The sequence below is a fragment of the Pipistrellus kuhlii genome, unplaced genomic scaffold, assembly GCF_014108245.1.
Source record: "Pipistrellus kuhlii isolate mPipKuh1 unplaced genomic scaffold, mPipKuh1.p scaffold_m20_p_14, whole genome shotgun sequence".
Lineage (NCBI taxonomy): Eukaryota > Metazoa > Chordata > Mammalia > Chiroptera > Vespertilionidae > Pipistrellus > Pipistrellus kuhlii.
This window is the reverse complement of record NW_023425449.1, coordinates 30,646,741-30,660,235: the sequence shown is the minus strand read 5'-3', so window position 1 is coordinate 30,660,235 and position 13,495 is coordinate 30,646,741. Positions and strand designations below refer to the sequence as shown.

Below are 13,495 nucleotides of genomic sequence, written 5' to 3'. Positions count from 1 at the left end.
GATGCTTCTAGCTCTCTATCCCTCTCTCTTCATATCCTTAAAAAATCAATAAAATATATTTTTTAAAACTTATTGGAGATTCTGAGAGTTTGGCTTCAGTTCTTTCTTAACTCGGTACCATGGCATCAATTGAATTCCATATGCTGATGCACGAACCATCAACTTTCGAGCCATACCTTTTTTTTCTATTAACTCAGTAAATTCCAATATTTTTTTTAATTAAAAAAAATTTAAATTACAATTTACAATCAATATTATTTTGTATTAGTTTTAATTGTAAGCATATGGTTAGCCAATCATATATTTTAGTGTTCTCCCTAAGCCATTCTTTTTTTTTAATTTTTATAAATTACTTTATTGATTAAGGTATCACATATTTGTCATCATTTCTCCTTCCCTCCCCCACCCCCCCATTCCCATCCCAAATCCCTCCCCATGCATACCCTCACCCCCCTGTTGTCCATGATCACTGGTTAGGTCATATGCGTGTACACAAGTCCTTTGGTTGATCTCTCTCCCTTATCCCCACCCTTCCCTTCCTTCTGAGGTCTGACAGTGATCGATGCTGTACTTGTTCATCAGTCTATGTTGTTTATCATTTCCCCTAGATGAGTGAGCTCACGTGGTATAGTGGTGAGCATAGCTGCCTTCCCCCTAAGCCATTCTTTTTTAAAAAAAATATATTTTATAGATATTTTACAGAAAGAAAGGGAGAGAGATAGAGAGCTAGAAATGCCGATGAGAGAGAAACATCGACCAGCTGCCTCCTGTACACCCCCTACTGGGGATGTGCCCACAACCAAGGTACATGCCCTTGACCAGAATCGAACCTAGGACCTTTCAGTCTGCAGACTGATGCTCTACCCCTGAGCCAAACCGGTTTTGGCCCTAAGCCATTCTTGACAAGTATTTCTCCCTACCCTCCATCATAAAATCCTGTTGGTTTTACCTCCTAAGTGTATCTCTAGTTCATCCCCTTATTTTCATCTTCATTGCCATATTCTAAGCACTCACCATCAATCACCTGGGCTATTGAGTAGTTTACTGACTGCTTTCCATGTCTCTGCTCTGATCGCCAATCCAAACTCCACAGTTAGCTTTCCAAAATACATCACTTATCTCTTTACCCCTATCTTAAATCTTTTACTGTGTTATATCCTACTGCTCTTAGGGTAAATATCAGATTATTTGAGAAGACCTACAAGACATGGCCTGGCCCCTGCCTACTTGGCCAAACCTCATCTTTTCTTCTATGTGCTTTACTTCTCTCTGTGTGCCAGCTACACAATGACTGGAGTCACATGCTCTCCCATTTAGCTTATAGATTACAGATGAGACAACAGATTTAGGAATAGTAAATAGGTTTGCTTAAGATCAAAGCAGACTCTTGACTTCCAGGTCATGCCTGCACTGCTTTACTTCATGAGTGTTAACTCTATTCTAATGTGACCAAGAGAGCCCTGCAGAAAAGAATTGTGGGTGAATGCTTATTTAACTCTAGTAAAACCATTAATTTTTACTTTAGTTCTTTTCTAAAACCCAGGATATAGTCAGAATCTGGTAAAACTAATAATAGTGTCTTTCTTTGGATGAAAAGTTTTAGAACATCTTCAGTCCATGAAATCATATTTGAAAAATGCTCATGTATTATCCTTGGCTAATGATAGGATGATAATGTGAAATAAAGATTAAATTCAATTTTCAAATGTAGCTATTAGCCAAAAAAAGTCTTCCAGACAGTGTTTCCTGAAACCTTTTGAGCCCTGACATGGTTGATGAACAGAGTGGGTTAGAGCTGTGAATTATCAGAGCCTTCTGTTCGACAGTGTTTCCTTGGGTAAAGCCTGGATGTGTCCAGGCCCCAAGTTATCTGATGCTTCTTTGTTAAACTGCTTCAAAATGTACTTTGTCACCCTATTATTATTGAGGGAAGGCCAAAATGACAGTGCTCAACTATGAGCTTTGGAGACTATCATGGGAAAGTGCTTATTCCATGAATTAATTCTCTTCACTGACACAGAGACCTGAATTAATGCTTTTCATTCAGTTGGGAAGATATGGATAGTCTCTAAGAATGTCTTGAGGTGGGAATTGATGAAGTGATCATTGTCAGAAGTATAATGGCTGTCATATTGTGAATAGCTGTGTTCTATTTAATGAGTCCATGGTTAGAAATTGAAGAAAAAACAGCATTTCAGCCTCTTTATCCTCTAGGACTTTAAAAAGTTCTAGGATTTTTAAAAACAAGTATTAGAAATGAACACTCCAAAGTACTTTTCAAGTTACCAAAGATTACCATGGCAACTAAATTACTGCATGACTAAAGGAAATGTGTTTAATGAGGTTTTTCAGCCCACATACAAGTTCCCTGTTTATTAAAGAGGAAATGTGAGAGATTGAGATTGTCATGCTCTTTGTTAAGAAAGAGAATGAATGTTCTCCTAAGGAGGTGTATACTCTTAGCAATATGAAGGAAGTGTGTCAAAAGCCTCCACATTCATCGTCACATAAGTGCCTGAGGACACTAAAAGAATGAAGTTGTTCAATGGGACACATTGCTCCTTGCAAGAGTCAGAAAGTTTTAACTATAGAAACAACTTTGGGTTGATCTGGTGGTAGCTTCTTTTCTATATATATTTTTGTGTTCACCTATGTTCTATGCATTTAATTTCATACCCTACTAAGTGATTGCTTTTTCATAATTTGAAAGGGGAATCAGTAACCAAGTTCAAGCCTTGTTACATGTTTTCAGAGAATCTTAGTATATAATTGCCACCCTGGAATATCACTTCAAGTTTTATAGACTAAGTTTTTTTGTTATTTTATATGTAATTAAAAAATATATATTTTATTGATTTTTCACAGAGAGGAAGAGAGAGGGATAGAGAGTTAGAAACATCGATGAGAGAGAATTATCGATCAGCTGCCTCTTGCACACCCCCTACTGGGGATGTGCCCGCAACCAAGGTACATGCTTTGACCGGAATTGAACCCGGGACCTTTCAGTCCTCAGGCCGACGCTCTATCCACTGAGCCAAACTGGTCCCGGCAGTTCTTTGTTATTTTATATGTATATTCTTAGAAAACTCTTATGTCTTTCTAATGTACTGTAGGCATTATCACTAGAAAACACTAACCTTTGGTGAAGAAAATAGCAAAAAAAAGTATTTGAAATGGAAGTTTTTGTTTTATTTTGAAAGTTAAAATGTTTATAGCAAATGAAGATGTGTCATTTCAACCTGATTCATTTATTTGTACACACAAGTGATTTTTCTTCCTTTACTTCATTTGAAATCACCATACATTATAGACTTAGAAATATAGATTCTTATGTTTGGAATGGACTTTAAAGATAATCTAATTTGAACCCCCCACCCCACCCCTGTATACCTACTTACCTAGCCTCAGTTCTAACACTTTGACTGATAGGACCATCACAATCCCTAGAGACAGTCACTTTATTATTGGACAGTAATAATTGTTTAAAATTTTTTCTTTTGTTTAACTAAAAATTGATAAATAAAATTCTATTTTATTGGAGTGAAGGTAAGAATTTTTGGCCAACTGAATGATCATTCAGGGTCAACAAGGAAAGGCTTACTCTGTTTAAGTTATCCTATATAATAAGAGAGGAATATGCTAATTAGTCATTACGCCCTGAGGTGCAGAGAGCAACAGGAGGGGGCAGGGCAGCAAGCTATGAGGGGAGAAGGGGTAGGGAAAAGGGTGTGGGAAGTGATCTACTGGCTACTAGCGCTGACAGAGAGCCACGAGCTGCGGGTGCACAGATTCATACGCAGGGCTACTAGTGAAGACATAAAATGTTTTAGAAAGATTTAATAAAATAAACCAAAACATTTAAAATGTTGATAATAAAGTAAAATTTACATATGCAAAACAACTTGGTCCACCAAAATCTGTACTCTGCATTATAGCATATTTTCTTTGAAAGGAATCCTGAGGTATTCTAGTATTGTGGTTTGCAGGTTTACAGCTTTAGGTTGGTTTCAGGCTGGCTGCAATCGTGTTACCACCCTTCGCTCTGGATATTTCAATTTTATAGATATGAAGTGGGGTCTGGGAATTTGTCCTAAAACCAGAACTCTCCAAGTGATTAAATGCATATACAAGTTTGGGAACCACTGGCTTAGATAATCTTCTTCATCACTATATGATTGAGATTAGTACAATTAATAAAATATTTTCAGTTTTTTCCCTTTTCTTATCACATGGTACAGATTGCCATTTCTGGCCTTTTTGTGGCTCTAGCCAGTAAACTGAGAGCGGAAATGAATTGTGCCACTTTAAGCTAGGAACGTTTCATTGGTGATACTAGATCCTTAAGGCTCTCTCTCTTTGCTTCTGGAATGGACATCAGAAACATTGCCTCTCAGAACTCTTAAGGCAATTCCCCCCACTCCCCATTTTCTTTTAGAATCCAGTGTTGATATTGAGGATCTAATGACATTTTGATGATTTTTTTTTCTTTTGAATATGACTATGTATGGAACTTTGGTCTATCATTAATGTTCTGAAATTTCATGATTATGAGCTGTAGTATAGAATTTAAAAATTCAATGGGCTACTTACTCTCTGGTAGATTTATATCCAGTAGTGGAAATTTTTCTTATATTCTTTCTTTGATAATTTCCTTCTTATCATTTTCTTTTTGGGAACATCTATTCGCTGTGAACTGATCCACTGTTACGTATATTTTTAGTCTTTATTTCCAACTCATTCTCTTTTGGTCCCATTTTTATTTTTGGAGATTTTCTTCTTTTGACACTTCAATGGAAATTTCCACTTGGTTATAACATTAACTTCCAGGACTACTTTTTTATTCTCTCATGCTTCCTTTTTTTTTTTTTTTTTTTTTTTTTAGAGCATTTCAGTTTTGCTTTATGAATGTGATGGATTTTCTTGTTGTTTTGAAAATGATTTTAAAAGCATTTGTTTCATTTTTCCTATATTGCTATGTTTTCTCTAGTCTTCTTTCCCCCTTTGTTTGCTTTTCTTTCATGTTGGAAATTTCCATTAAGTGTTTTTGATTGTTCTTTTTTACTTAAAAAAGGAGACAATGAAATATTGACCAGAAGTGTGTTTGTGAAGGATTTGTCAACAGATGTGTTTCTTTTGGAAAGTGACCTCCAAATACCAGTATGTTAAAGTATTTCCTGAGGGGACCATCAGTTTCCTATAAAAGAATACTACTGCCAAAACCGGTTTGGCTCAGTGGATAGAGCGTGGGTCTGCAGACTGAAGGGTCCTGGGTTTCATTCCGGTTAAGGGCATGTACCTTGGTTTCGGGGACATCCCCATTAGGGGGTGTGTAAGAGGCAACTGATCAATGATTCTCATTGATGTTTCTAACTCTATTCCTCTCTTCCTCTCTGTAAAAAATCAATAAAATATATTAAAAAAAAAAAAAAAAAAAAGAATACTGCAGCCTGGCTCAGTGGTTGAGCGTGGACCCATGAGCCAAGAGATCGCGGTTAGATTTCCGTTCAAGACACAGGCCTGGGTTGCAGGCTGGATCCCCCTAGTAGGGGGCATACAGAAGCAGCCAATCAATGATTCTCTTATCATTGATGTTTCTAGCTCTCTCTCCCTCTCTCTTCCTCTCTCTGAAATCAATAAAGACATATATTAAAAAAAAGAATACTGCAATCTCTTTCTATTCAGAGTGGGTATGTATACATACACTGGTCTGTAGGTATTCTGGGAGTGGGTGGGAAAGAGGGCTTTTATTATCTGCTTTCCCTCCCATCCTGTTCTTTTTTTTCTTTTTTCTTTCTTTCCTTTTCTTTCTTTCTTTCTTTTTTTTTTTTTTTTTTCTGTAATAGCATTGTATCTGGTATACCCAAGGGTAGAGCTTCTTTGACTCAGTGTCTCCAGAAAATAATAATCCTGTTTTCCATGTGCGAAAGATAATCACTGAATTGGCTGTGCAGTGAAGGAGACTGGTGATCAACCAATCAGTACAGGCCTATCAGTTTTTTAGCCTTACCTCCTCTCTTGCTTTCAAGTGCTAAGCTTCTCAGGAGCTATGCAAAGCACATGGCCATATTCCCTTTCTGAAAGCTCTAGAGTTGGAACATCATCCACTCTTTTAAGAAAGTTGCTTTTTACCTGATTTCCATTTTCCAAAAATGGATCTTTGAACAGAGTTTGGCATATAGGGTATTTATAGGGATTGACTCCCGTGGACAGGAGGAGGAAGCAGGCTTGGGCAGAGAGAGGAGCAGAATTGCAATGCTGGTCCAGCAAAGCCTCAGCCCACCCCATGGAGAGCCCTGGAATGTATAAGACCCATTACAGCTGTCCCTCAGAGATTCCAAAAGGCTAGACTTTAAACCTCGATGATAATCAGTGATTGGGTTTGGGCTGGGAAAGGTGTATTCTTGGGAGAGCTGCTTTATACAATTGAGGAAAACTCAGAAGGAGCTGACAGCTTGAGGCTCTTGCTTATCGCACTCTCTGCAGCAAGGAAGGACAAGTTCTTCTGTGAAGGGTTCTGGGTGGCATATCTCCATGACTGCCACACCTGGATCCCTTTTTAGAAGCTGTGTAACCTTGGACATATTACTTAAAACGTATGTGGGACTTGGTCTCTTTATATGTAAAATGGGACAATAACAAAGTTTTTGCGAGGATTTATGAATTATTATAAAGCCTTAGAACTGTGCCTGGTGCATAGTAGGTGTAGGTAATAAATGTTAGCTATTATTCTATTTAGGTAATCTTCCCCTCTCCTGATGGTTTTCATTTAATGGAGAAGGGTTGTAGCATTTTCAGACTTTATAAAATATAGTTCACACTCTGGGAAGAAGGTCATGCAGTTCTTTTAAAAAAAAAATAATAATTAGGACACTTCATGTCCTCCCCTTGTCACTTGATATTATGTGATCTATACTGCTAGCAGAATGTGCTAATGGCCTCTGAGTAATAGAATATTAACAACTCCTAATAAGCTGAACATCATAGTTAGAGAGTTATTTAGAAATAATTTGTAAATTACATGATTCCATTCTTAATCTGTATTCATTCCCCTTATAAAATAATATTTAAGAATTGACTATTAAGATAATTGGTCTTTAACCCTCTAATGTTTCATAAATGCTCATTTCTACTGTTTTGTAAGAGTCTCTATAGAAATTTAAATTATTGGAGTTTTCCAGGTTCTATACCTTTGAATTTTTCAAATTTTCTTTGAAAAGCACTGAATATATCAAATAAAGCTTTTAAAATTCCATTTATGATTGAATCTGAAAGGATATGCTCTTATCTGAAAAGTGGCAAATTACCAATGATGATGATACATTGAATTATCAACTAGGGAAAACTACTGAAGAATATGGGTGGGAGATACAGAAATGGGAAAAGGAGAATCTGCTAGAAATAAAGACCAACTGCTTCTTTCCATATATCTGTTCACTGAAAAAGTATTTATCTAGTACCCACTGTATTGTAGATATTATGCTGGGTGCTGGGATGACTAGAACACGAATCCTTTTGAGGAGCTTATAGTCTATTAGGGGTTGCAGTTGAGGGGGATGGGGTGCAGAGATATATACAATATTATAGGTCCTATATAATAAAAGGCTAACATGCAAATTGTCCCTACAGACTGAGTTTGATCAACCAGTAATTAGATGTGTGCTGACCACCAGGGTGAGGCACAGGACATGGTGGGCATTGGTGACACATTGCTGGCAGCAGGCGGCAGTGGAGGTGCTGCCAGCCCCACTGGGCACTGATGAGAGAAGGACTGAGGTGGAATGGTGGAGCAGGTGAATGGATGGTGCCAGGCCAAGGCGGGTGCAAAGGGAGGCCCCAAACAGCAGCTGGGAGAAGCTAGGGACCCTACCCATCCACAAATTTCATGCACTGGGCCTCAAGTATTGTAAAAAATATACAAGGTGACATTGAGATGGGAGGCCTACATTTAGGGATTGGAAGGAAATGATGTCAGAAATACCACAGATGAAACACAAGAAGTGTCTGGCCATCAATTTATTGAGGAAACAAGACAGAGGACTAGTCAACAAGTGTTGGAATTTCAAGTCTGGGTGATGGGTGGAAGAGAATATCCTTAGGAAAAGTAGGATATTATGGGAAGATGATGGATTTGGTTTTAGACATGTCAGTTTAAACTACATTGGAACATCCAGGTGGAAGTACCTAGCCAGGAGGTATACAGATTTATAAGAGAATTCCTGCATCAGAAAATAAAACTAAGATTGCATTGATAAAGTTGAAAACAAAGTATACATTTATTGAATTAAACAGTTTGAAATCAAATGTGTATTGAAAAACAAAGCAACATTTTCATAATTCAAACTTTATTCAATTAAAATGGCTGAAACAAACCACATAATTATATGCTTTAAAGCTCCATTTGCTAGCGTGTCTGCATTTGATTTGCTTAATTTTTCTCTTTCTAAGAGTGACTGAGCTTAAAAGTATCATTTAAGAAATAGAAAATATAATTTACTTGTGAAAATTCAACTACATACAGTAAAGAGTGACAGGCTGCTCTCCCCAAACCCCTGCCTCCCTAATCCCAAGAGCAAATGGCTGCTAGGATTGGTGTGGATCATTCTGGTCTTTAAATATATTTTTAAACACTGAAGATGTTTATGATGGGAAAAGCAGTTGCTCTGCAGCCCAGCACTCATCTTTCAACAAATCCCCTTTTGATAAGGTTAGATTGCACTATGACTATCTTTATATACAAACTAGTGGCCTGGCACATGAAATTCATGCACATGAAAAGGGAATTAACTAAAGGAAATATTTTAATATTGCCATTTTCCCTTTCTCTATAATAGAAGTGTCAGAGATGAAAGAAAATTAGCAAAATGTATATGAAAATCTCCCTCCCGTCAGTCTGGGGCACGCAGGGGAACTCAGAGTCAAGTTCCTGCCCACTCGTGCGGGCCTCGAAATTGTGTGAGACCCAGACCCAGCTGGCCCCATCCCTGTCAAGCCCCACAGGGCAGGGGGCGCAGCCATAGGTCTCCCATCAAGCCCCACTGGATGGAGGGCACAACCTCAGGTCCCCTGGCTCGTCCTCAGGTCCTTCGGCCCTGGCACCAGGGCAGGGGTGTGGCCTCAAGTTCCCTGGCCCAGCCTCAGGTCCCCTAGCCCTGGCACAAGGATGCTAGGGCATGATGACTTTGCACATTAGCTCTTTATTATATAGGATATCCTATTATATAGGATATATCTCTGAAGTTAGATGCTAGATTTAGCCTTTCCCAAACATAGGTGTCCCCTCTTTCTCTGATAACAGGGACTTGGTCACTGAAGGACTGAGGATTAAGAGCTCAGATCTCTTAGGTTCCTTAGTTGGCCCTTCTGGATGCTGCCTGGTCTGTAGTGCAGGAAGGAGAAAGGAAAGGGGAAAAGCATGATAGGAAGGAGGGAACTCTGTGGTCAGGGAGCTTCTTGCTGAGCACAGCTGTGTAGTGCCATCAGAGTGTATATTTTATGTAAATGACTTAATACCATATTGCCTTACATCCTACTTTTTTCTTTGTGTATATTAATATGTTATGGACCTTTTTCCTTGTTGAACCACATATATCTTAACCTTTTAAAATATATGATTTATTGATTTTTAGAGAGAGAGGAAAGGAGAGGAATAGAGAGATAGAAACATCGATGAGAGAGAAACATTCCTGATCAGCTGCTCCCTGCACACACCTTATGGGGATTGAGCCCACAGACCAGGTATGTGTCCTGCACAGGAACTGAACCAGGGACCTCTTGGTTCATGGGTGGATGCTTAACCATTGAGCAACACTGGCTAGGTGATCTTATCATTTTTACTCACTGCATAATATAGTCTTTAGTATAGATAAATTATAATTCATTTAACCATCCTTCTACTGATGCATGTTTATGTTGTTGTTTTTCAAATTACAAAGTGTGTTTGCAAATATCCTTGTATATATTAGTATATCTTTCCATTTGTTCTAAAAGTATCCTAGAAGTGGAATCACTAAAGGGAAACCACATTTTAAATTTTGATGCATTTAAAAAAAGTATATTTTACTGATTTCTTACAGAGAGGAAGGGAGAGAGATAGAGAGCTAGAAACGTCGACCAGCTGCCTCCTGCAACCAATGTACATGCCCTTGACTGGAATCGAACCTGGGACCTTTTAGTCCGCAGACCGACGCTCTACCACTGAGCCAAACCAGTTTTGGTTAAATTTTGATGCATTTGACAGAATGCATCCAAACAGGTTCTACCAATTTATACACCCTTTTAAAGTTTTCTTTTTCTTCGGTAATTACAGCTGGCCCAGATTTGGTTCTGATCTTGGATGCTAAAAAGTTCCAATTACATGGAACTAATTTTAAAAGTTTTTTTTTTAAAGAAAAAAACAGATTGTTATTTTCCCAGCCATCTTGTCTTGCATCCTGCTTTAGAGAAGCCATATCAAAGGTCCTTTATTGAACCACATCCTTAAAGACCCAAGTTCTTGAGGGACAAGAGTTCAGGCCAACATTGACCACACTCCCGGTGACTATCTTCAGCATCTGCTGACAGAGTCACAGTTTGTGTTCACTATTCTGATGTAATAGGTTACCTGGGCAAGAGGGACAGAGGAGAGAGAAACATCGCCAAGACCCTCTGGCTCTTCTTGTGAATATTTAAAAACCATTTAAATAGATTTCTTTTTATCCCCTAATGATGACAGCACTGAAACTACTTGTCTCATTTCTCAATTCAAAGCTTCCTAAAGCAAAATGGCCTGGAGACTGAACAGCTCATGAAACTCGAGCTCAATAAGTTGTTCAGGGAGTGGAAAAGTACTTAAGACTTAAGAGACCTCTCCTTTCAGCCAAACATTTCATATTGGTGTTTTGAGACTGTTTTTGTTTGCTTGGTTTCGGTGTGTATGAGAAGAGTCCCTTTGTGTGTCTTTTCCCCTCAGAAATGATTTCTAAGTACCTTCTTTCAATACACACCTTTGCTTTCTCTCAAGAGACTTTGCTGGAGACAGATAGCTGTGTCCTAAGTCCAGAAGATGTGACTCTGAGAAGGCATCTTGAAGTCTGGAGCTGTAGCCCCCATGGGAATCATCTCCCTTAGCTTTAGGAACAGGTTGAAATTCTGCCAGTGTTACAGTATGACATTGGGCAAGATATATTTTTCAGTTTGCTCATCATTTTTATTCACTGCATAATATATGACATTGGTGTCTCAGGCCTCAACTCTCCCTGCCATGGTGTATCTCATCCACTGATATCTGTGTACTCTGAAAAGGGGAAACATTTGGTAAAAATGTCACTTTGCCTGCTGTGTTCAAGGCTCCCATTCCACCAGATATTGTAAACTTTGTTCACACCAACTTGCGTAAAAACAATAGACAGCCCTAGCTGTCAGTGAATTGTCAGGTCATCAAACCAGTGCCTAGTTCTGGGGTACTGGCAGAGCTGTGGCTCGAATTCCCAAAGTCCAAGGTGGTGGAACTTATCGTTTTGGCCAGGGTGCTTTTGGAAATATGTGCCTTGGGGGCTGAATGTTTGCACCAATGAAAACCTGGCGCCATTGACACCGCAGAGTAAACACATCACAGAAATGATATGCCATCTGTTCTGCTTTACCTGCCTTAGCCTTACCAGCACTGGTCATGTCAAAAGGTCACTGTATTGAGGTAGTTCCTGAACTTCCTTTGGTGGTTGAAGATAAAGTTGAAGGCTACAAGAAAACCAAGGAGGCTGTTTTGCTTCTTAAGAAACTTAAGACCTGGAATGATATGAAAAAGGTGTATGCCTCTCAGCAAATGAGGGCTGGCAACTGCAAAATGAGAAACAGTTGTATCCAGCACACGGGACTTTGCATCATCTATAATGAGGGTAACAGTGTCATCAAAGCCTTCAGAAACATCCCTGGAATTACTCTGCTTAGTGTAAACAAACTGAACATTTTGAAACTTGAACCTGGAGGGCATGTGGGCTGTTTCTGCATTTGGACTGAAAGTATTTTCTGCAAGTTAGATGAGCTGTATGGCATTTGGTGTGGAGCTGCCTCCCTCAAGAGTAACTACAGCCTTTCCATGCACAAGATGCTTAATACAGACCTAGCAGAATCTTGAAAAGCCCAGAGATCCAAAGAGCCTTCTGTGCACCACATAAGATTCAGCACAGAGTCCTGAAGAAGAATCCACTGAAAAGCCCGAGAATCATGTTGAAGCTAAACCCATTTGCAACGGCTATGCGCCGGAACACCATTCTTCACCAGTCCAAGAACCACAAGCTTCGGGTGGATAAAACAGCAGTAGCACTGGAAGCCAAATCAGATGAGAAGGGGTTCCAGGCAAGAAGCCTGTGGTGGGGAATAAAGGAGAGAAGGCTGTTGGCATTAATGAAGCAGAAGAAGCCTTTGGTGGGCAAAAAGGCTGCAGCTACCAAGAAACCAGCAGCTCAGAAGAAGCCCGCAGAAAAGAAACCCACCATAGAAGAAAAGAAGCCTGTGGCATAAAATTAAATTTGTTTATTCCATAACGGTCAAATCACTTTGGGCAGCTAATTTTGAATAAAAATATGATCAAAGGCAACCCCCCCCCCCAAAAAAAAAAAGACACCTTGTGTCCCTATTGGGGTAATATCTGTCTCCCAGTGTTGTTTTTAGGATGAGTGATAATTCTTTTTGTTATTGACAGATCCCACACCAACTTTGTCCTTCATCTGTTGTAGAAGTTGCAGAACTTGCACAGTATAGTAGCTGGGATAATCATATGGTTACCTTGTAAAGCTTTGGTAGGTGTTGGGGTTTTGAGGCTGTTCTTCTGAGCTTTTAACATAAGATGGAGTAAACACCAGTTATTCATTTCAAAGCTTGGGGTGGGGTGCTGATAAACATTTTATGGGGAGGGGGTTTTAAAACCTCTACCGACTCCCTTGGTACATCCATATTTATCAAGAGTTCCATAAAACCTGGTCAAGTTACTGAGCCCTCTCTTTCTCTTAAGTTATTTTGGTTGTAAAAAGAAGATATAGTTGCTTTGAGAATTAATAAGAACTTCATATCACGATTTCCTGCTTTATTTTTTCATTTGGGCGCCTTTCATGATCTCATTTACTTTAGTTTCCTTGTTTATAACTGTTCACCTTTCCCAATGTAAACTCCATTCACTGCTCTGCACCGGGCACATAGCAGATAGTAAATAAATATTTTGTTGAATGAAAAAAACATGGTAATGCATAGAACAATGTGTGAAACATATTTTTTTTAGTTTGGTTTGTAACTTCTTGAATTTAAGGCACCAAGGAAACATGCCATGTGTGTTGGAAGTTTGAACTACAGGCAGGATTAGAGATGTTTTCACTCATTCATTCATTTGTACAAATATTTATTGAGAAGCTAGCACATGCCAGTCTTTGTATGAATCACTGGAAATACGAAGATGAAAATCATAAATCTTGCCCTTGGGAACTTCCTTTTTATATATCTAGTTTTTTGACCTGGGATCGAGAGG

The 13,495-nt window shown here is 38.9% G+C and overlaps 1 pseudogene; it reads left to right on the top strand.

The window, feature by feature from the left end:
• LOC118718577 overlaps positions 1 to 12,574 on the top strand; it is a 40,648-nt pseudogene extending 28,074 nt beyond the window's left edge.
• Positions 12,575 to 13,495: the final 921 nt, after the last annotated feature.